Raw genomic sequence first — 24129 nt, forward strand, 5'->3', positions numbered from 1 at the left:
GTAACGTTACCAATTTAGATTCCTACTGTGCCATGTTGCTGAGCATAAATCATGCAGGCTTGTTGTCAAACATTTTATACCGTGTACACAATTGAATAAAACTATACTGCTCAAAGAGCACATGTGAACAATTAAAAGAAAAAAAAATTCTCATTACAGCCTGGCTGCAGCTCCTCACCACTCACCTCCTCAAGTTCTCTCACAATTGTGTTAAATAAAGTCCATTAACTCCTGCTCACAGACTGATTGCCAGCGACAGGACATGTCCACATCCAGTATACCTCATGGAGGACATCTCCATGTTCACTCACAGACGGTTCGCAAGCACGTGTGCACGAACGCCGGCTGCAGCTCTGTGGCCACAGGAAGAATGATAGAATATGACAGAATCAGCGTGCATGCCTGCAACGCTGCACAAGAAGAAATCTATACTAGAAGAGAATCAGAGTGGACCCCTGCAGGGCTGAACAAGAAGAAAGAAAAACTAGAACACACATCAGAGCGCACACCTGCAGCACGGCACTGGAAAAAACGATAAACCAGAAGAGAAATCAGATAAGACAAATCAGTAATAAAGAACATTAACTCCTGGAAATAATGTATTCTGTATTTTTCCAATGTATCAACTCCATCTGCATGTCCAGGCAGTCTGCTCTCCAGCCTGCTCTTTCCCCTGCTGTGCACACGACGCAGAAATTCCTGCATTATTAGATACACAGCATATTTTAAAAAATTATATCATTCAGTCCATGGTAGTCAGTGCAAGGTCATAGGGTCTTATTTTTTCTCCATAAAGAAGAACCCTGCTCTGGCTGAAGAGGACAATCAATCAATTCAATCAATCAATTTTTTTATATAGCGCCAAATCACAACAAACAGTTGCCTCAAGGCGCTTTATATTGTAAGGCAAGGCCATACAATAATTATGTAAAACCCCAACGGTCAAAACGACCCCCTGTGAGCAAGCACTTGGCTACAGTGGGAAGGAAAAACTCCCTTTTAACAGGAAGAAACCTCCAGCAGAACCAGGCTCAGGGAGGGGCAGTCTTCTGCTGGGACTGGTTGGGGCTGAGGGAGAGAACCAGGAAAAAGACATGCTGTGGAGGGGAGCAGAGATCAATCACTAATGATTAAATGCAGAGTGGTGCATACAGAGCAAAAAGAGAAAGAAACAGTGCATCATGGGAACCCCCCAGATCTACATCTATAGCAGCATAACTAAGGGATGGTTCAGGGTCACCTGATCCAGCCCTAACTATAAGCTTTAGCAAAAAGGAAAGTTTTAAGCCTCCTTGTAGTCCCCGTCAGTACTCTAGCTGCAGCATTTTGAATTAACTGAAGGCTTTTTAGGGAACTTTTAGGACAACCTGATAATAATGAATTACAATAGTCCAGCCTAGAGGAAATAATGCATGAATTAGTTTTTCAGCATCACTCTGAGACAAGACCTTTCTGATTTTGGAGATATTGCGTAAATGCAAAAAAAGCAGTCCTACATATTTGTATCCTGATCAAAATGACTCCAGATTTCTCACAGTATTACTAGAGGTCAGGGTAATGCCATCCAGAGTAAGGATCTGGTTAGACACCATGTTTCTAAGATTTGTGGGGCCAAGTACAATAACTTCAGTTTTATCTGAGTTTAAAAGCAGGAAATTAGAGGTCATTCATGTCTTTATGTCTGTAAGACAATCCTGCAGTTTAGCTAATTGGTGTGTGTCCTCTGGCTTCATGGATAGATAAGCTGGGTATCATCTGCGTAACAATGAAAATTTAAGCAATACCGTCTAATAATACTGCCTAAGGGAAGTATGTATAAAGTGAATAAAATTGGTCCTAGCACAGAACCTTGTGGAACTCCATAATTAACTTTAGTCTGTGAAGAAGATTCCCCATTTACATGAACAAATTGTAATCTATTAGACAAATATGATTCAAACCACCGCAGCGCAGTGCCTTTAATACCTATGGCATGCTCTAATCTCTGTAATAAAATTTTATGGTCAACAGTATCAAAAGCAGCACTGAGGTCTAACAGAACAAGCACAGAGATGAGTCCACTGTCCGAGGCCATAAGATCATTTGTAACCTTCACTAATGCTGTTTCTGTACTATGATGAATTCTAAAACCTGACTGAAACTCTTCAAATAGACCATTCCTCTGCAGATGATCAGTTAGCTGTTTTACAACTACCCTTTCAAGAATTTTTGAGAGAAAAGGAAGGTTGGAGATTGGCCTATAATTAGCTAAGATAGCTGGGTCAAGTGATAACTTTTTAAGTAATGGTTTAATTACTGCCACCTTAAAGCCTGTGGTACATAGCCGACTAACAAAGATAGATTGATCATATTTAAGATCGAAGCATTAAATAATGGTAGGGCTTCCTTGAGCAGCCTGGTAGGAATGGGGTCTGATAAACATGTTGATGGTTTGGATGAAGTAACTAATGAAAATAACTCAGACAGAACAATCGGAGAGAAAGAGTCTAACCAAATACCGGCATCACTGAAAGCAGCCAAAGACAATGGGCAAATGATGCCAGTTGTCAGTCCCTACTGGATGTAGGTGTCATTGCCTCTCATTCTGACCAGGATAGGGAGAAGATACGGCCTTTGGGAGGTGTTGAACCATTCAGGAGGTGGTCACAATCATGTGCTCATTGGGGAGGTAGGGCGAGGACTAATCTCCCGCAGATCTTGATCCTCTTCAGGAACCCCAGAAACACCCACTGATGGGATAGTGGGGATTTCACTGAGACCTACCCAAGCTGACAACATGACTAACACTTGAAACTCACCCAGTTTTCTGACTAGATGACCAGGTCATTTGGGGATTATGCTTCTGCAGCCAGGGAAGACCCCAAAACCACAGTATTTTGTGGAGATTAAATAACATAGAAGGTGAGAGTTCTCAATGGTTACCTGGCATCAATAAGTGGTCAATAAGGCTTTTGTCTGTACCGTTGTCCACCTTGACACAAGTGTGTTGAAAAACTATAGGCCAATATCAAATCTATCATTTTGCTCTAAATTTCTTTAAAAGGTGGTTTCACGGCAGCTCGCGGACCACCTTACTGACAATAACCTTTTTAAGCCACTGCAGTCTGCTTTTAGAAAATATCATTCCACAGAGACGGGTCTCACTAAAATGGTGAATAAGCTGATGTCGGGAGGGACACATGGTCGGGCAGGCATGAACGATCCCACTGCGACAGTTTCGTGCATGAGTGTGCACAAATCCGTCGCAGTGGGAACACAGTGCGAGCAGCTGGAGCATGTGTAACCATATTGCACAGCTGCTGTGAAAAAAATAATAAATGCCACCTATGGGACTCGTACCTGCAATTTACAAAAGTTCTGATTGCCAGGCAGAAACATCATCTCTTATCATCTCCACATCTACTGCTCTGGTGTGTCCAGGAGGCTCCACACATGCGTCCGGCCTGACACACATGTCCGATTGATGGTGCACCGCAGGACAGACACTGTGTCATGTGGAACAGAGCTCACATGGGTGACGTGAAATTCAGATCTCCTGCTGCGTGTTCTGATCTGACATTCCATTTCACCTCAAGCAGCCTGTGTGCTTGCTTGCTGCAACCCATCACAACAGCAATGTATGTTTTTATGTATGTCCACGTGAGGACAGCAAGCAGACACACACGTGTCACAGTGGACAGTTGTAATTTCATGTCCATCCAAACACGATACATGTTCCCCAGCTGTGATGTCCAGAACCAGAGATCTCAGCAGCTGTGGCTGTTGGCAGCCATGCCCCGTCAGTTCAGTGCACACAACAATGTGTCACGCTGAGTCTGTGTTATGTGATCATTTCTTTTTAGTTATTTTTACTGCTATTTGGTTATTTCCCACCCCATCCGCAACACATTCGCCACATGTGCTGCGGATGGTGGGGGGGAAACACACGTGCGATTCACTCGCACGGCACATGTGTTGTGGGGGGAGCTGACACTCTGGCACATCATATGTGCGCTGCTGTTTTACAACGCCACTCTTGTGGGGGCATGTAGACAAATTTCACAGCCAAATCAAATCAAATCAAATCAATTTTATTTATATAGTGCCAAATCACAACAAACAGTTGCCCCAGGGTGCTTTATATTGTAAGGCAAAGCCATACAATAATTACGGAAACAACCCCAACGGTCAAAACGACCCCCTGTGAGCAAGAACTTGGTGACAGTGGGAAGGAAAAAGGAAGGAAATCCTCGAAAGCCAAGTGATCATCTGCTGACTGTTTTCGTGATGATAGTGCAAATTTTCTAAGTGCCAAGCAAGCTATGTTAAATGTTCGTGTATGTCACCTGGAATTTGGCTGACACCTGCCCCAAGAGAGATCCAATGGGCTCTCACAGGGCACACTCTGTCTTTCAGCCGCTGGTGTGCGCAAATAGTTGTAGCAACAGGTATACGAGGAGTTAGAGGCAGCTCCGATTTTACCGTGTTGCATACGATTCCTGGTTTGTGCGCAATTCAGCCACATTCGTACTATGTGTGAAGGGGCCCTTAAAAGCATAAGTAAAATGTTCACATAGACATCCTTCCCTTGGGGTCACTAAAGGTGTTGCTTGCCAGCAAACAGAGCAAGCAAATATTTGAGGATCTCCTGGCCAGTAGAAGGCCACAAGGGCTGATCGCTGGTAAGGTTAGACCTTACTTGTGTGAAGCACCTTGAGGCAGCTTTCTTGTGATTTGGTGCTGTCAATGAAATAAATTGAATTGAGTCCACTCACTGCCATTACAACTGAAAAAAAAGGGGGGGTTATCCTTCAATGAAAAAGAAAATGAAAAATGCAAAACAGTGGAATGTGGAGCTGATAATAATAATAATAATAATAATAATAATAATAATAATAATAATAATAATAATAATAATAATAATAAGCTGCTGTTGAAAAGCTGAATTTGAGGAATTTTAATTCCATAACATGAAAGCTTTTGAACTCAGCCACATGGGGTACGCAGCCAGTACACTCTGAGTGTCAGTCTCAAGCCTGGATAAATGAGGAGGATTGCATCATGAAGGGCATCCGGCTTAAATCAAGACAACCCAACCTTACAGACTAAGCATCAAATTTCCATACCAGATCAGTCGAGGCCCGGGGACGGAGACAGTCCTCCCTAAAAATCAGGCCACCCTGCCTTCACTGCCCATGTGTCATTTGGGACCACAGCAGCACATCTGAGATGGACTCTCTACACCCAAAGCGATAAAATGGATTCATTGGATTATTTACCATCAGATGACAAGATAAAAACTCTAAAATGATTCTAAAGTCAGTTTTAAGCAGAAACAAGGCTGTTTTTAAGCAGAAAACAAGGTGATAATTGGCGAGTCATTGCTGATGCTCTGAAATGATGTAGGTGCTGCAGCAGCTGATGTGTGCTCTGATCGGTCCGCCATCTTTTTTTATGAAATAATGCTGAATTTATGTGGAAATGATTGCTGTACAAAAGCTTCAGATATCTGTTGCTGAGATAGATGATGATTAGAGTGCAGTTTTAAGCAGAGAAACGAGGTGATAATCAGTGAAACCTTGGAAGTTGAGCTTCAAAATGATGCATGCTCAGTGAAGGCAGGGCAGACCAATTTTTAAGGGGTGCTGACACTGGGTTAACAATGTCCACCACCGGGGTTGATGCCCTAATAGGGTGTAATTGGGCTACTGCGGGCGAAGAAGAAGAAGAGGAGGGAGAACATGTCCACAGACAGCGGGAGAAGAGGAAAACTAGCAGGGGGAAATGAGAGTGGGGACTTGATGTTGGCAGTGTGACTGGTAAAGGAGAGAGCTGGCTGATATGATGGAGAGGAGGAAAAGATAGACATATTGTGTGTGCAAGAGACCAAGTGGAAAGGAATTAAGAGCAGGAGCATAGGTGGTGGGTTCAAGTTGTTGTATCATGGTGCGGATAGGAAGAGAAATGGTACTAGGGTAATTTAACGGAAAAGTATGTTAAGTGTGTGTTGGAGGTTAAGCGAGTGTCTGACAGGGTAATGAATATCATCAGTGCATAAGCCCACAGGTAGGTTGTGAGATGAAGGAGAAAGAAGATTTTTGGAGTGAGTTAAAAGATGCAAATGGTAATGTGTTGACAAGCAGGAGTATGTGTTTAGAAGGTGGAGGGAATAGTTTTAGGAGTTGATGAATGAAAAAAAATGACGAGAGAGAAAAAGGCCTTATGATGTGGTGAGAGTAAGTCAAGAAGTACAAGATATTAGTAAGGAAGAAGTGAGGCAGCTATGAAGAGGATGAAGAGTGGAAAGGCAGTTGGTCAGATGACATTACAGTCATCTGTACAGTGGAGGCAAGGAAATGTCTAGGAGAGATGGCAGTGGAGTTTCTAACCAGATTGTTTTATAAAATCTTGGAAAGTGAGAGGATGCCTGAGGAGTAGAGATGAAGTGAGCTGATTCATATTTTAAAGAACAAGGGTGATGTGCCAGAGCTGCCTAATTAGTGAGACACCATTTCCTCTCCAACTTACGGGTTATCTGCTTTAAGCTACGAGTTTGTGAGTTATACCACGGAGTCAGACACTTCTGATTTAAGCTCTCTTTTTCAGAGGAGCTACCGCATCCAAAGTTGTCTTCAATGAGGATGTAAAACTATTGACGAGATACTCTATCTCCTTACAGAGTTAGGTAGCTACTCTGCACTGTGTTGGTATATGGCATTAGAGAACATAAAGAAGGAATCATATCCTTAAACCTAGTTACAGCGCTTTCTGAAAGACTTCTAGTGTAATGAAACTTATTCCCCACTGCTGGGTAGTCCATCAGAGTAAATGTAAATGTTATTAAGAAATGATCAGACAGAAGGGAGTTTTCAGGGAATACTGTTAAGTCTTCTATTTCCATACCATAAGTCAGAACAAGATCTAAGATATGATTAAAGTGGTGGGTGGACTCATTTACTTTTGAGCAAAGCAATAGAGTCTAATAATAGATTAAATGCAGTGTTGAGGCTGTCATTCTCAGCATCTGAGTGGATGTTAAAATCGCCCACTATAATTATCTTATCTGAGCTAAGCACTAAGTCAGACAAAAGGTCTGAAAATTCACAGAGAAACTCACAGTAACGACAGGTGGACGATAGATAATAACAAATAAAACTGGTTTTTGGGGACTTCCAATTTGGATGGACAAGACTAAGAGACAAGCTTTCAAATGAATTAAAGCTCTGTCTGGGTTTTTGATTAATTAATAAGCTGGAATGGAAGATTGCTGCTAATCCTCCGCCCCGGCCCGTGCTACGAGCATTCTGACAGTTTAGTGTGACTCGGGGGTGTTGACTCATTTAACTAACATATTCATCCTGCTGTAACCAGGTTTCTGTTAGGCAGAATAAATCAATATGTTGATCAATTATTATATAATTTACCAACAGGGACTTAGAAGAGAGAGACCTAATGTTTAATAGACCACATTTAACTGTTTTAGTCTGTGATGCAGTTGAAGGTGCTATATTATTTTTTCTTTTGAATTTTTATGCTTAAATAGATTTTGCTGGTTATTGGTGGTCTGGGAGCAGGCACCGTCTCTACGGGGATGGGGTAATGAGGGGATGGCAGGGGGAGAGAAGCTGCAGAGAGGTGTGTAAGACTACAACTCTGCTTCCTGGTCCCAACCCTGGATAGTCACAGTTTGGAGGATTTAAGAAAATTGGCCAGATTTCTAGAAATGAGAGCTGCTCCATCCAAAGTGGGATGGATGCCGTCTCTCCTAACAAGACCAGGTTTTCCCCAGAAGCTTTGCCAATTATCTATGAAGCCCACCTCATTTTTTGGACACCACTCAGACAGCCAGCAATTCAAGGAGAACATGCGGCTAAACATGTCACTCCCGGTCCGATTGGGGAGGGGCCCAGAGAAAACTACAGAGTCCGACATTGTTTTTGCAAGTTACACACCGATTTAATGTTAATTTTAGTGACCTCCGATTGGCGTAACCGAGTGTCATTACTGCCGACGTGAATTACAATCTTACCAAATTTACGCTTAGCCTTAGCCAGCAGTTTCAAATTTCCTTCAATGTCGCCTGCTCTGGCCCCCGGAAGACAATTGACTATGGTTGCTGGTGTCGCTAACTTCACATTTCTCAAACAGAGTCGCCAATAACCAGAGTTTGATCCTCGGCGGGTGTATCATCGAGTGGGGAAAAACGGTTAGAGATGTGAACGGGTTGACGGTGTACACGGGGCTTCTGTTAGGGCTACGCTTCCTCCTCACAGTCACCCAGTCAGCCTGCTTTCCCGACTGCTCGGATCTGCCAGGGGGAACTAACGGCGGCTAAGCTACCTGTGGTCTGCACTGACTACAGGGGCCTGGCTAGCTGTAGAATTTTCCATGGTGCGGAGCCGAGGTCTCCAATTCGCCCAGCCTGGCCTCCAAAGCTACGAATAAGCTACACTTATACAAGTACCGTTACTGCTAAAGGAGGCCGAGGAATAACTAAACATTTCACACTCAGAGCAGAAAAGTGCGGGAGAGACAGGAGAAGCCGCCATGCTAAATCGGCTAAGAGCTAGTAGCTACGCTAACCTAGCGGATTCCTAAAAACACGCAAAGTGAATAATGTGTAAATAATTTAGAGGTGATTCAGCAGAAGGAGTGCTTTAGTTAAGGCACCAGACAGGCCATGAAGCAGCACAGGTAACGCACGGCAACGGTGCTAAAAAATAAAATAAAAATCCACCAGACAGGCTGTGGAGCAGCACAGGTAACGCACAGCAACAGTGCTAAAAAAATAAAATAAAATAAAAATCCACCAGACACGCTGTGGAGCAGCACAGGTAACGCACGGCAACAGTGCTAAAAAATAAAATAAAAACGAAAGCGTTAGCAAGCTAGTTAGCTTGCTAAAAAAAAATTGATATGGCCAAAAAATTTAAAAAAGTGCTCCGTCGGGACGTTTCGACCATTAGAGGTCTTCTTCAGGCGTTGGAGCACGGTGAAAAAGTCTTGAAAAAGACTGTTAGTTCAGAGTCCAAAGCAGCAGGTAGCAGTCTCTGTGTAAACAGTTCGGCGTTCGGTGCGGAAAGACACAGGAAGTCGGTGCGGAAAGACCGCAGACGTGTGACAACACAATTTATGACAGTAATGTTTGTTTTCATTTGTTGTTATTGCAATTTGTGTCGACATCATGCACTGTGTCCTCTGCATCCTGGATCTGTGTCATACCAGAGTGGTTGTTACTGACACCCTATTTTAAAAACAGTTGTCTAAATCAAGATACTCACCTTGTTACATTGGACATACAAAATTTGTTCACCAATGTGGATCACATAGGAGGCTTCGAAGCACTTACAACCTTTTTCAACAAGATACCTTATGGAACACTTCCCTCCACTCAGTGTATAAGAGAACTGGCAGAAATCGTGCTTTCGAAAAATATTTTTTATATTTGAGCAAGTGTCCAACATATACAAACAATGTAAGGGCCCAGCCATGGGAAGAAAAAGTCTCCAAACTTCAGCTTATTGTATGTGGCCATGTTTGAAGATGAATTTGTGCTCAATCAGATTAATCCATTCTATAGCCACATAAAATGTTGGAAAATATATGTTGATGATGTTTTCATGATTTATGAGGGTTCAATTCAAACTCTTATGAACTTTTATGAATTATATAATATAACTCATCAACACTTAAAGTTTACTTTGAGCCATAGTCAGTCACAGATAAGCTTCTTGGACATTTTAATGAAACGTGAGCAAAATACACTTATCACAGATCTATATAGAAAAGACTGATAAATGTTCCTTTTTGCATGCTGACTCTTTTCATCCCCCACACCTGAAGAAAAGTTTACCAATTAGTCAATTCAACCGGGTCGGGAGGATTTGTACAAAAGAGACTGACTATGTAAAATAAGCAGATGAACTGGAATATCGCTTCAAAATGAGAGGCTACAGGGAAGAGTGGATAAGAGGAGCAAGACACAGCTTTCACTCAATTACACAAGAGGACTGTCTTAAAAACAAAAGATACAGAAGGATGTCAAATGTACCTCGATGCTATTTGAAATACTCAGCTCAGGGTAAGGATATTGAAAAAATCCTGAAGAAACATTGGCACATTGTGAATACAGATCCACAATTGAAAAATATTTTTAATGAAGCTCCGCAGGTGGTCTATAAACGGCAGCCTAACTTGAGACAAATGCTTGTCCACTCAGATCTGGTTCCAAGAAAACAGACAAGTTTCCTGGATCTGTCAGAGAAGATGACTTTAAGCTTGGGTTCATCTCAGCATGAGGTGACGTGCTGTTGGATTAACAGGCAGAGAGTTTGATACTTTCCAGAAGCAAGTAAAGATCAGACTGGACTTTCCATGATTAATGGGGATTTCCAGAGAGTGGCTGCATTAGTAAAAACAATCATGTGTGCTTAAAACATTAAGGGTGTAACTGTTGTGTGCTGGGTGTTTGGCTGGCTTGGTTTTTGTTTTCTGTTTCTCCCACCAGGTGGTATGCATTCAGGACTGAGTGGCTGAGCATTAGGACCTCACCCTGAACACCTGAGGCTTGTTTTCACATGCAGGTCATCAGGACTCACAGCTGTGGTGTATTTTGTCATAATCAGAGATTGCTGCATTTAAACCTTGAATGCACAGTGTGTGATTGCCAGAGACTCAACCTTGTGAGCAGACATGTGAGATCGACGTCAGGAGAACAATCTCACCATCACGAACGCAGAGACCGCTCCAGGTTTGACGCCACAGTCTGTGAAGGAGGATTGGGTGAGGTCTCACGCTCTTCAGCACACTTCCTGAGGTAATTCGGTTTTTGGTGACATTTATGAAGTAATGACAGTGGATTTGGTGTCCCTCACACCTTGTGTTAGTGAGCTGTCACGTTATGCTAATTGTCTAATCAGCTTCTGCTGCAGTGGAGATTTGAACTGAGTTGTTCTGTGCCTGCAGGGTGAGAAGCTGATGTATAGATTTAAGCCAGGAAGTGTTTGCTGATTGCGTGCACCTTTGAGTTGTGTCTCTCTGTGTGGAGTTGGACTCACCTCATGTTTTCTTTCTTCACAGACTTGGTTTGTCGCGGCCACCTGGGGGGTGTCGGCGGGGTCCCTGGGTCCGAACTGCTGTGGCTCCGGACAGTTTGCGCTGTTGAGAGCGCGCCGTGTTTCCACCTCACCAGGCCGCGGACTTTTTAGTTGTTTAGCACTGCACACACTGTTATGTTTATTAAATTCTGTTATCTTTTGAACCGTGCTCTGCTTATTGTATGCTGGGTCCTTTCAAACGCTGGGTCGGTGCTCCGACCGCGTCCGAAACATAACAGTAACAGTATTCTAACCAGACCAAGTATTAATGTGGTAAGATTAAAGATGTGTTTTATGAATGATTAATAATGAGGACATAATATGAGTCATTTCTGATTAAGCATGTTGAGAAGTGTTGTTAAAGGGGTAAGAAAATCTGACTTGGAAAATGATTGAAATAATCAATGATTATAATGTTTTATTTGTTTAAAATGATTTGTGTTATGATGATCATATGAATTGTTTTTAGTACATGTAAGAATCAAAAATGAGAGGAGTAACAAAAACTGATTGGAAACGGTTACAATGACGTGATTAACTGATGACTAATTTGTTTTGACTTGAATAAATGATTTATAAATGACTGTGTTGATTATAAGGTTTTAAAGAATTAAAGTGTAGGCAGACTGGACTGTTTTAAGAGAAAAACAGGAAGGGTGTTTCACTGTTAGTTAACATGGACATTTCCAGAACAGATGAGGGAGGGGGTGGATCTGAATCAATACTCCCTGGTGACTAAGGACCAAAAGTGTATAAAAGTGGACTAAAAACAGGAAGATACAGATGATGGATGTAGGTTGGCTATTACCAACTGAAGAGGAATTTAGTCATCAACCGAGGTCAAGATCCCCTGGCCAGGGAGCACGATCTCAGACTCATACTCTCACCTCAAAAGGACTTTTAGGAGATTAGGTCAATCCCCATTAAAGTGAGTGATTAGGTTAGAGTGTTAAGAATAATTGTTATCTGCCAATCAAATTTCTAATCATATTCTAATCAGTTTTGTATTATCATTTTAAATATAATCCACTGTAATTATGTTATCTGCACTTGCATATTCTGCAATAAATTCCTAAACTGCAGTTAAAGTGCTGATTCTGGACATTGGATTATTAAATCTCCTTAAGGTGTAAAAATGGAGTACATTGGGTGTATAACATCAAACCGCTCTTAAAGGTTGGTCTGGTTTAACGGAAATAAACACATCCCTGAGGTCCCTTGTACGGACTGCTAAAACTTAAATCTAGCAATTTTCCAAGAGCCCTGATCTATTAGAGTGAGAGCTGCCGTTAACGGGCGTGGCCGGCTTGTATCCTGGTTCCAGTGGAGGCTATTCGACCGGGGTGCGAGTCCAGCTTCAGCGGGGTGGGCGTCCGGATGGCGGCAGTGAGCAGCTAGATGAATCTCCTCGCCACCAGTTTAAACAGCCTTCGTGCAGCCCTGCCGGGTAATACCCTTGGGGACCCGAGGGTCGGACCCTTGTGACGGAGAGCTGGTTCGCGACTGTATAAGGAGCGTGTGTGGGATCTGACAGATCCTACCAGGAAACTACCACTGTGCCTCCTGCATACAGTGCAATTTTACTTACAAATGCAAGACCTACACACACCCAATGTAATTAAAAATTAAAGGGACAATTACATGTTCAACAAAGAATGTCATATATCTCTTAAAATGCCCCTGTGGAATGGGTTACGTAGGTAAAACATCTAGAGCATGAAAAACTCAAATAGCAGAGCACAGATGCAGTATTCGGAATGAGGACTTAAGAAATCCCGTTGCTGCTCATTTTCAAGAAGCACAGCACCCTGTCTCCTCTCTAAAATACATTTGGATTGAGTATATAAAACCCCCAAGAAGAGGTGGGGACATAAACAGGCTGCTCTTACAAAGAGAGAGCATCCGCATTTATACATTAAAAACTCTAACACCTTATGGCCTTAACCAGGATTACGATATTAACCCTCTCGGGTCCGAGGGCATTTTTTGGACAGTTCACTTGCCTGGCATAAATGTTTTATTATTGCTGTTAACAGCTCTCCCTGCATCCCACAATCAATCAATCAATCAATCAATTTTTTTATATAGTGCCAAATCACAACAAACAGTTGCCCCAAGGCGCTTTATATTGTAAGGCAAGGCCATACAATAATTATGTAAAACCCCAACGGTCAAAACGACATGCTGTGGAGGGGAGCAGAGTTTTATCAATTTTATCAGTTTTTATCAACAATCAAGTTTTATGTTTCTTTTTTTCAGGACAACCTGTTCTTTCATAATATATATGCTTTTGTTGTGTTTTATAAGTGAAATAAAGGTTTACTATCAGAAATAAGAAAGGAAAAAATAAAGTGGAAAATAATTTTCCACACATTTATTCAAAACACACAGCAAACTATAATAAACAACTGTTTTGACACTTTATAAAGGTAATTTGAGGTCTTGTGTGAAAGACTGGACAACAAAAAAGTTCAAACAATAAACACAAATGCACATTTTGAACAATATATACAAAATGGTCTATATGTTTTGTTTGTCTTCAACTCAAAGCAATTTCTGTCTGCTATTACACAAAGGTCACATCACACATTTCTATTTCTACTGTGTTTTGGAGTCTTCTGTCTGACTCTGCAAGCAGCTTTCATTTCACACTTTGGCTCCTTGCAGTCTGAGGAGCGGCCCCTCTCCCTCATCTCATTGATATGGTAAACAGTGCTTTACGCCAGAGGGACAGAGCCACAGAGTTATGAAGTAACATTCAAATGCAAACTAGTGGAGCAATCCTGATAGTTCCACACTCTTTGTTTGGGCACATGAGATTGTCATGTGAGGCTCTTGTGTGCTTTCACTTTCACTGTGCGTAATGGCACAGGGTGCATTGGAAGAGTTAGGGGGCTATTCAAACAGGCCAACTAGTAAGATATCACTCCTGAAAACGATCTTTGGTTCATCACGTGAGGTAAATCTATGATTGGATTATCTCCTGAACAAAATAAATTTGTATCATCTGCAGAGGACTGCTTTAAACAGATCTGAGACTCTACATAAATCATTGATATACAATATGAATAACTTTGGTGCCAACACAGAACCCTGAGGAACCCCACAAATTATGTCCAGATATGAAGAACAGCAGTCCCCAAGTTTAACAAACTGTTTCCAGTTTTGTAAATAGCTTTTAATCCAATTCAAAGCCACTCCTGATCCCATAAAGCTCCATCTTTTGAAATAATATGTTGTGATTGATTGAGTCAAAAGCCTTTTTTAAGTCAACAAATAATCGTATCACTATTTTCCTTTGGTCCACATGTTTATTAATCTCTTCTACTGCATCTAACAAAGCCAGTGTTGTGGAGCTTTTTGCTCTAAACCCATATTGACTATCATTAAGCAAGTTGTGTCATTGTTGACCATTGATATGGTGTGTATTTATGTGTGCCAAACTCCTTCTGCCACCTGGGGGATGGGCAAGTGTTATATATGGGAGGGGCATACTCAGTGAAATTATGACCAGAGGAAGATCCAGTGGGATCGAAACGTTGTCACATTAAAGAAAGTAACAACGGAGTTAGCGTGCAGGCTTATTTTTTTGTTGTATGTTTATTGATGGTGAAACTAGAGCTGCAGAGCTTCTTAATAAGCCCCCAATTGTCTCCCTGTGTTCAGAAGTTTTTTTTTATTTAATTAGCTTATACTGCGCCAAATCACAGCAAAAGCCGTCTCAAGGCGCCTTACATAAAACAAGTCAACATAAAATTTAATAAATAATTAAAAATTTTAAAAATTCTAATACATAAATAAAAATAGAAGTAAAAGAATAAAACAAATAAAAATAAAAACTATTCATAAGAAAGAGAATAAAAATAGGTTTTCAGTCTTGACTTAAAAATGTCCACGGACTCCGACTGCCTCACGGTCGCAGGAAGACTGTTCCACAGGGTGGGCGCACGATACGAAAAGGCTCTTTGACTTGCTGACTTCTTCTTCACCCTGGGAACACAGAGAAGTCCCGCATCCTGCAACCGCAAAGCCCAGGCCGGCACGTAGAGTTCCACCAGATCAGCCAGATAAGATGGTGCCAGTCCATGAACAACCTTATAAGTCAATAGCAAAACCTTAAAATCTGCTCTCACAGAGACAGGGAGCCAGTGCAAAGATGCCAAAATGGGTGTGATATGTTCAGACCTTCTGCTACGTGTCAGAAGTCTGGCGGCAGCATTCTGAACCAGCTGAAGACCCCTGATGCTGTACTGCGGTAACCCTGAAAATAGAACATTACAATAATCTAGTGTAGAAGAAACAAAAGCATGAATCAGGGTCTCAGCATCAGCCATGGACAGGATGGGGCAGATCCTCGCTATATTTCTCAGATGGAAAAAAGCAGTCCTAGTAACATCCCTGATGTGGAGGTCAAAAGACAACATGGGATCAAAAATTACCTCAAGGTTCCTCATTTTGTCCGTATGATGTATGACACATGAACCCAGGCTGAGCGCCAGCTGGTCAAACTGATGCCGATGTCTCGTTGGACCAAGAACCATCATTTCAGTCTTATCAAAGTTTAAAAGTAGGAAGTTAATAGACATCCAACTTCTCACTGATAGAAGACAGTCCTCCGGGGATTTTATGGGAGTGAGATTTCCCGCAGTTATCGGCATGTACAGCTGAGTATCATCAGCATAACAGTGAAAGACAATCCCAAAACTCCGCAGTATACACCCAAGGGGTGCCACATACAGGGAGAAAAGCAAGGGGCCTAAAACAGATCCCTGTGGAACCCCAAATCTCATGTCAGCAAGGTCAGAGGTAGTGCCATTATACAAGACACATTGAGAATGACTGGACAGATATGATGTCAACCAGGCAAGGGCACTTCCAGTAATCCCCAAAAAAATTCTCCAACCTATCGAGCAAAATATGATGATCCACGGTATCAAATGCAGCACTGAGATCTAACATCGCCAAAACCGTAGTGGTGTCTGAGTCCATTGCTCGCAGAAGATCATTCACCACTTTAGTGAGCGCTGTCTCTGTGGAGTGATATTTCCTAAAAGCAGACTGCAGTGGCTCAAAAAGATCATTCTCAGTGAGGTGGTCTATAAGCTGCCGTGAAACCACCTTTTCTAAAATTTTGGAACAGAATGATAGATTTGATATCGGCCTGTAATTTTTCAATACACTAGGGTCATGATTAGATTTCTTAAGTAATGGTTTAATCACTGCTGATTTAAAACATTTCGGAACAGATCCAGAGGTTAATGACAAATTAATAATTTCCAGCACAGTCGGCCCAAGAGTGGGCCACAGGACCTTAAACAAGTTGTCAATAAATGTGTACATAATCAGTCGTGGTGCACCTCATTTTTTTTACTTCAATGTGTGTGCGCTGCTCTGAGCCCACAGCATTTATGGGCTCACACACATGCTCCCACTCACTTATTTTCCATTTCATGTTTGTTCTGGTTGACAGGGTACCAAATACATTATCCCTGTGTGTCTCAACTTCATTATTCTGGTATCACTAGCTCACACTTGGTAAAGTTTCTTTTCTTTGTTCATGCTGAATGATTGGACAGAGAGGGAAACCCAGGTCCCAGGGCCTATTTAAATAAATTTACATATTTAAATGCAGGCATGGACAGGGAGGAGCTTGGTATGTGTGCTCAATTCTACATTAATTGGGATGTACACAAGAAATGTGCTTGGATTCATGCGTGCAGATGTGGATTTTGGTACAGGTGAACTGGGCGGCTGCCTGGGGTAGCATTTTTTCTTAACACATGGGGGATGGCACAAGCACTTAAAAAAATATCTGCACTTCAAAATGTTTTTTTGTTTTTGTTTTTTTCCCCATTATGTGTCACATCACTGTGTGAAGAATTGTCAAACTGGTGCCCCCTGCAGCTTACTAAGAAGGTGCACAGAAGCAGTGAGAAATGAAAAGGGGAGGGATGGCACATTGAGGAAGAAGAGTTCCATTACACAGACAGTAGTGATATGATGAGCTGGAGAAAATGGTCATGTGACTCGTCGTGTGTTCTTGGAGACGAATTTGCATTTGCTGTTAAGCTATCTGCTTGTATATTGAGTTTATTTATTTATTTGCTGAGAATTCCATATTGTTGTGCATTTGGATGTACAGACATAAGAAGGTGATGAGGATGGACAGATTCCCTTCAGGTCCCAACAGATGAAAAATTTGGGAAAATAAAGTCAGCTATGCAGGATGGAACTGACTTTGTCATATTCATGTAAGTGTGTGTACATGTGCTTGTGTGTGTGTGTATGTGTTTGTTTGTTTGTGTGTGTGGTGGTACCTGTACATGAATCTGTTGGTTGTTGTGGTTAACTGATAAAAAAAAAAAAAAAAAATGTTGAAAAGGTTAATTTACTATGTGCATTGACCAAGTACCTCTGTGTGTGTTTATCCTGTGTGTGCATGTGTGTCTTAATGTGTTATTTTTGTATGTATGAGTTTCTTGCCTCTGAAAACACATTAAATTTACTTTTTAATGAAAAAAAACAAAAGCGTATTTTTAAAGCCCCTTATATACAATTAATCAAAGCAGGAAAAGATTTTAAGTTACAATTCCTACTTTGTTACATGTAGTATGTTCAAATTCTCTCCAGGCATCATGACATAACCCAAATTATGATTACTACTATCATGGATAATGATAGTACCACAGTCATTAATCTTCTCACTTCTTATTTGTTGCTCAAACTTTCAAATGCTCTAATATCCCTTTAAAAGCGGTCTGATACTTATATATAGGGCTTATATTCATAAACCGACCTCTTGGGTATCCATGGCGTGAATGAAGCGCTGTCAGTGATGTGTCAGCATGTACTTATCAACCTGTCTTAAAGTCTGCTGCAGAAAACACACTGTGCTTTGCTTGAGGGCACTACAGTAGACACAAATCTTTTTCCTTTTTCACATCATTTTTGAAGTCATGAAGATGAACACTGAACAGTTTTTTTTTTACTATTTCACCCTCTCTCTGTGTGTGTGTTAAGCTTGCCCCAACATGATTTTTTAGTGAAAATGCATATCTTTTTTCCCATCTGAATGGAGTCAAATTCTATTTGCCACTTTTATGTATATGGTGTGTATTTATTTAAGTTCTGATAACGTAGACTGTTTTGTGCAGAACTGCTTCATTGTCTTTTGCCAATGTTGGAGGTGGGAGGAGATTGTGCCTCTTTAATAAAAATGGCTCTTAGTGCAATTTTTCTTTTTTTGGGGGGGGGGGGGGGGGGGTCGAAGTAGATCCTACCTGGGGAGTAATTCAGTGTAGAATTGCCAATAGAATAGAATAGAATAGAATGCTTTTTATTGCCATCATACACAAGGTACAACAAAATTAAAAGACAACTCCTGTAGTGCAAAGGTGTAAAAGTAAATATAAAAAAAAAAATGCACGTGTATGCACACTTTGATACATCTGACTTTTTTGTGCATATGACAGTTTCTGGGTTTTAGTGTGCACCATGTTTCAGTTGAAAATCCATGCAAATCTTTGTACATGAGGCCCCGCGTGCATCTCACAAGATTTCTGAAGTGTGAAAGGTACAGGTAGAATTATTTCAAAGAAAATAATAAGTAATGGACTCAACCACTATGGTAGGGATGAGCGAGTACACCACTATCTGTATCTGTTCAACCATCTAAATTATCGAAATGTGTAATTGGAGTGGGTGGGGCCTAAACTGAAAGTGGATGTGGTTTAAATGGACATGGGTGGGGCTTAAATCTGTTCATTATTTTAAGCATGAAATTGGTATGGATTGATCAGAAGTTGCTGTAGTTATTGTTTATTTGAACACTATTTACAGAACAGCTTCAAATTTGAGATTCAAATCAATGATTTTGATAACAAAAGTAAGAGAACTATGTACAGAACAAGTTTTCTTATGAACTCAGAACATGAATATTCTTAAATGCATGAATGAATATTTACAGAGCAGCCTCAGAATTGAGATTCAGATCAATAATTTTTTTTATGAACACAGGACATGAATATTCATAAGTGTATGAATGAATATTTACAGACCTGGGCAGTTATAAAGTTTCCAAGCCACCTAACCTGCATGTCTTTAAATGTGGGAGGAAACCGGCGCACCCATAAGAAACCCACCAAACATGGGGATAACATACAAACTCCACACAGAAAGGCCACAGGTGGGAATCAATGCCATGACCTTCTCGCTGTGAGGCAGCAGTGAAAACCACTAAGCCAGTGTGCTACCCATAATTTAATTTCTGAACTTATTTGTTTTTGGTTTCTTTGCATGTGTAGATTACTTGGATTGTTACCGACATCTGGTGAACATTTCATATCAATAGAGCCTTTAGAAATATATTTTCTGAGAAAAATGTTGATGTGTTCAATACCTATTTTTCCCGCCCTATACAGTATATTCTAAAAATACATGCTTTCCAAGATATCTCTACCTGGGTTGAGATGACAAATAAAAATCATTAGTCAACTAACCCGATGCCATTTGTTGTTGATTGGTCAGCTATTCAATGAGGAATCTTGAATATAAATTGATAAGGTCAAATCTAATCAATGAAACTCTAAATTAACTTTAAAAAAAGGAAAAAAGACAACAAAGTTGAAAATTTATAATTCTTCTCTAAAACCCTTTGTTCCAAGGTTTTTAGGAACCCTTGGTTCCAAGCCCAGCTGTCATTGAGTGAAAGGTCAGGTACACCCAAGACATGTCTTCAGTCAACCACAGGGTCAATATACTATATCAAAGAAAGAAAGGCACACTTAACCAACTTGAAATTTCTAGTAGACCTAACATTTATGACTTTGGAGGAAGCTGGAGCACCACTGTGCTGGAAGATATACGCAACAAAAATATAAACGCAACACTTTTGGTTTTGCTCCCATTTTGTATGAGATGAACTCAAAGATCTAAAACTTTTTCCACATACACAATATCACCATTTCCCTCAAATATTGTTCACAAACCAGTCGAAATCTGTGATAGTGAGCACTTCTCCTTTGCTGAGATAATCCATCCCACCTCACAGGTGTGCCATATCAAGATGCTGATTAGACACCATGATTAGTGCACAGGTGTGCCTTAGACTGCCCACAATAAAAGGCCACTCTGAAAGGTGCAGTTTTGTTTTATTGGGGGGGGGATACCAGTCAGTATCTGGTGTGACCACCATTTGCCTCATGCAGTGCAACACATCTCCTTCGCATCATCCGTGAAGAGAACACCTCTCCAACGTGCCAAACGCCAGTGAATGTGATCATTTGCCCACTCAAGTCGGCTACGATGACGAACTGGAGTCAGGTCGAGACCCCGATGAGGACGACGAGCATGAGATGAGCTTCCCTGAGACGGTTTCTGACAGTTTGTGCAGAAATTCTTTGGTTATGCAAACCGATTGGGTCAGCAGCTGTCCGAGTGGCTGGTCTCAGATGATCTTGGAGGTGAACATGCTGGATGTGGAGGTCCTGGGCTGGTGTGGTTACACGTGGTCTGCGGTTGTGAGACTGGTTGGATGTAATGCCAAATTCTCTGAAACGACTTTGGAGACGGCTTATGGTAGAGACGTGAACATTCAATACACGAGCAACAGCTCTGGTTGACATTCCTGCTGTCAGCATGCCAATTGCACGCTCCCTCAAATCTTGCGACATCTGTGGCATTGTGCTGTGTGATAAAACTGCACCTTTCAGAGTGGCCTTTTATTGTGGGCAGTCTAAGGCACACCTGTGCACTAATCATGATGTCTAATCAGCATCTTGATATGGCACACCCGTGAGGTGGGATGGATTATCTCACCAAAGGAGAAGTGCTCACTATCACAGATTTAGACTGGTTTGTGAACAATATTTGAGGGAAATGGTGATATTGTGTATGTGGAAAAAGTTTTAGATCTTTGAGTTCATCTCATACAAAATGGGAGCAAAACCAAAAGTGTTGCGTTTGTATTTATTCAAACATTTAACTGTCTGTATGTATTTTTCAAAAAAGGCTTCCAATATTGAGCGCTCCAATGTGTACACTGGGGATGATGAACTGCAATTAGTTAAAGAATTCAAATATTTAGGAGTGTTGCTGGACTCGACACTCTCCTTTAAAAATCACATTAAAATGATAACTAAAATAATTAAATACAATGTGTTTAACTTCAATCAAATAAGGAGGTCAATGACAGATCAAGCAGCTATGATGTTCTTGCACTATATGATTTTTTGTCTCATGTAGGTTACTGCATAACCAGCTGGTCTCTTACAGGTGTGACAATTTTAAAACCGATTGAAAGGCTTTATAAAAGAGCACTGAAAAATTTTAGATAAAAGACCATTTTTGTATCATCACTGTAACATTTTAACAAAGTATAACTTATTTAGCTTTGAAAATTTTATCAAATTTAAAAATGCTTGTCTAATATATAAAATTTTACATGGATTGGCTCCTCCACCTCTTGCAAATTATATTAAATATAGAACACTTGGTCCAAGGGTCACCAGGGCTATCAGAAGAGGGGACTGTGAAGAGTCTGTGCAAAAAACAGCTTTTGCACAAAATGTTCTGTCCTACAAAGGCAGTCTCCAGTGGAACGCTTTGTCAACTACAGTGAGAGAGGCTCCAAGCTTTAAAGCCTTCAAAAGTCACTTAAAGGATTGGCTCAAACCAACTCAAAAATGTGAGCACTATGAACTCACTTGTAGAAACTAAGAAGAACTGTAGGGAATGTGTAATGCACTACAGCACTTTATAAATTATTGTTCTTAAACTTATGGTTTCTAAAATATATAAATGTATGAAAATAGACTTGCAATTTTAATTAACTTATTCAAATTAAATTGTACATGTAATTTTTTTTTGTTTGTTTGTTTTGTTAACTGTGTCCTCCTTTGACTCAATTTGTGTAAGCTAACCTTCATGCTCAGATCATGTCAGTGTCCTTTTGTTTCCTGTCTTTTGTCTAGTCTGTGTCTTGTTGTAGTAGTTAGTGACCCCTATGTAATGTAGTCTGTTGTTGTATTGTAAGCTCTTGTGAAGTTTGTGTGTGTTTTATTGCAAATTGTTTAATTCTTATAGTCTGTCAGGGATAGGGGCGTAGCACCAAATTCTGGGCCCTAGGTACTAGCCATATTGAGCCCCCCCCCCCCCACACACACACACACACATCCATGGAAACACCAAATTTCTAATACATAGTCAAACCAGGTCTACATCATGTATACCTTAGATCACACCTGGGAGTCAGAACCCTTTTTAAAGTTGGGGGAACAATATTGAGTTGGGGGGTCTGGGGGACCAAATTGCAGCATTTTCTAGAAAAATGGTGCAATTTGGTGCATCCACGTGCATTTTAACAGAGATATACCCCAATGTTAACTTGACTACAAATTAGGGTTTGGGATATAAGATCTGCAGTCATAGCAAAATATCTAATTTAACACAATTTTTAAAATAAGTAATTAAATAAAAGTAAGTGTAATTCATCACTTAACAGTGTGTAATTCTCTTTGTGAAAAAAAAAATACATAATACAGTATTCTACAATCAAAACATTTAAGAACAGATTACCCATCTTATAGTCAATGTCATTCACTAAACAGTCCATATTAATAACAAACAGACTTTCAGAATATTACTCCCTTAACCTGCAACTTGTAGGATAAGGGAGTACTAGACTGCCTTATGAAGTAATATAAAATAATGGAATAATAAAAATAACATTTTATAACCCTGTATTTGAAAAAATAAGTTAATTCCTGTTATTTCTTAACAATATTAGACTGAATAAATCAATGCAGTATATTTGTGTTTGTTAAAAAAATAAGGAAAAAGGATCATTCATATTATATACTCTCTACATTCATACCATAATAGCCCTATTCCTTTTCTGTATACTTTGTAATTCTCTGTAATATTGTATAGTGTGTATAGTCATCTTCTATTTGTCCCTCGGTTCCTGGGACTACAAAGACACACCAATTATTAGGTAATCCTAAAAAGCAAATAGACAAAACAGGAAAAAAATGTTGTAAAGGTTACTAAAATTTAATTACATGTTAGTTAAATAATTTGTTGTAAAGTGGCTCCATAAGCTCACCTTCACTAACATCCTCATTGCTTGTGTTCTTTTATGGTTTTGTCTTTTTATTGTGTTTTGAAATTTTGAATTCGATTTTCTCTGTTTTTATTATGCTGTGTGAAGCACCTTGAGGCAATCTCATTGTGACTTGGTGCTATATAAATTAATAAATTTGATTTGATTTGACAAGATGAGGGACCAGAAGCTAGACCAGCACCTGCTGCTTTGTCTGAAACTAAAGGCCATGGCGTTCATAATGTTAATATTACATTCTGATAATACATTTTTTATTGTAAAAAGTTTAACCAATTTGTGTGTGTGCATGTGTTTTTGTAGGCAGGTGTGTGTGCAGCTGGACTGTGGTCATATTATATCCCACAGCAGGCTAATGCATGTTTTTTCTGTCATTGTAATAAAACAGACTTTTCCAAATCTGCACATATATAATGAAAGGGACAGCTGAATGCACGCAGTTATTTTTAGCATTTGGGTAATTAATTTGCCATAAATGCGCTAACAACCAGTGGAAAGTCAGGGGAGACTGGGTCAAGACATTTGATTTTCTTGCAGCAGAAGTAAGCTGTCCTGCTCCTGTCCTGCTCCTGTCCTGCTCCTGTCCTGTGTGTCGTCACAGCAGCTCCCTCCCTCCATCTCTCCATCCCACGTGGACTGTGTGTCCCATGGGGGGAGATGAGCAGAGCTGCGGCTGCTTGTTTTGTTATTTTGCCACCAAAACCGGCGTGGGTTTATCATGTCTTTCCCTGTTAAACTGTGAAGTTTCTATGTCCTCAGTGCTGATATTAGCAAGTTTCCTGCATGCACATTAAGATAGTTTTGGAGCTCACCTCTCTTCTCAAAGAATTTGGTTAGCAGCTCTTTTCCCTCATTTAGTTTTCTTTTGTCTCTTCTTTTTTGAAATCCGGACTTTAATTTTTTTTTTTTTTTTTTTAGTAAAGACATGTCTTATTT

At 40.4% G+C, this 24129-nt stretch overlaps 1 long non-coding RNA gene across 1 annotated transcript in view; it reads left to right on the top strand.

Annotated features, from left to right (window-relative positions):
• The window catches only part of LOC117519795, a 22629-nt gene extending 6073 nt beyond the window's left edge, over nucleotides 1-16556 (top strand). The window contains exons 2-4 of the long non-coding RNA XR_004563428.1: nucleotides 3161-3165; nucleotides 3478-3487; nucleotides 16546-16556. This is a non-coding gene — a long non-coding RNA (uncharacterized LOC117519795). The remainder of the gene's footprint in view (nucleotides 1-3160; nucleotides 3166-3477; nucleotides 3488-16545) is intronic.
• The last annotated feature ends 7573 nt before the right edge of the window (nucleotides 16557-24129 follow it).

Source organism: Thalassophryne amazonica, chromosome 11 (assembly GCF_902500255.1).
Source record: "Thalassophryne amazonica chromosome 11, fThaAma1.1, whole genome shotgun sequence".
Lineage (NCBI taxonomy): Eukaryota > Metazoa > Chordata > Actinopteri > Batrachoidiformes > Batrachoididae > Thalassophryne > Thalassophryne amazonica.